The sequence below is a fragment of the Triticum aestivum genome, chromosome 3B (assembly GCF_018294505.1).
Source record: "Triticum aestivum cultivar Chinese Spring chromosome 3B, IWGSC CS RefSeq v2.1, whole genome shotgun sequence".
NCBI lineage: Eukaryota > Viridiplantae > Streptophyta > Magnoliopsida > Poales > Poaceae > Triticum > Triticum aestivum.
The window spans coordinates 687497813-687498795 of NC_057801.1; positions in this window are offsets into that span (position 1 = coordinate 687497813).

Genomic DNA, 983 nt, shown 5'->3' on the forward strand with positions numbered 1-983 from the left:
GGCGCTGACTAGGAGCTCCCGATCGCAACCGTGTGTTCACTACCCAGCATTACGAATTTACGATGCATCCGTGAATGAGGGCGCTGACTAGGAGCTCCCGATCGCAACCGTGTGTTCACTACCCAGCATTACGAATTTACGATGCATCCGTGAATGAGAGGGCGCCCAGATCGCTGTCCGGAGCAGCAGCCCATTAACGTTGGGCCGACCGGGAAGCCAGAGTTGGAGCGGTAGAAAAGGCCGTGGGGTGAGGTGGGATGACAGGACGATCAGGAATGTTGAGAGACAGGATCGGACGGTTTTAAGCGTTAAATCGCTGTGGAGAGCCGTAGCTCGCCCCATTATACTGTTTTTCAATAAGTCTTTTTAGAGATTTCACTATGGACTACAAACGGAGCAGAATGGATGAATCTACTTTCTAAAATGCATCTACATACATCCGTATGTGGTTCATAGTGGAATCTCTCGAAAGATTTATATTTAGGAACGGATGGAGTACTTTCCAACTCATTTCGTGTGAAATTAGTGAAAGATAAACATATATTTTGGTTTGCAGTTCTAAAGATGAATGCATGTGGTGCATTTTAACCAGGTCAAAATCTTCAGAGTTTCAGAGTGTCGCACAACACTCTACAGCCACGAGCAGGTTACATTACTCACATATATCAGCTTATGTATCAGTCACCAGTTCACCACCAATATCCATAAATGTATCACTGATAAATTTTCACAGGCATGGTGCTCACTGCTGTACCAACCAACACAGCCCCATATAGTGCAAGAACAACAACAAGAGACTTTCTTTTGTATTTGCTTCCAAGAAGTTTAGTCTATATGGCACTCCTTATGTTAGTTGTTATCCAGATACATGTTAATTCATGTCTTCACAAGATGATCCATCAAGGTCGGCGTCGGTCTTGCCACTTTCAGAAAAAAAAAGGTCAGCGTCGGCATCCTAAGGCCTGACTGGCTCGCCCCTAGTG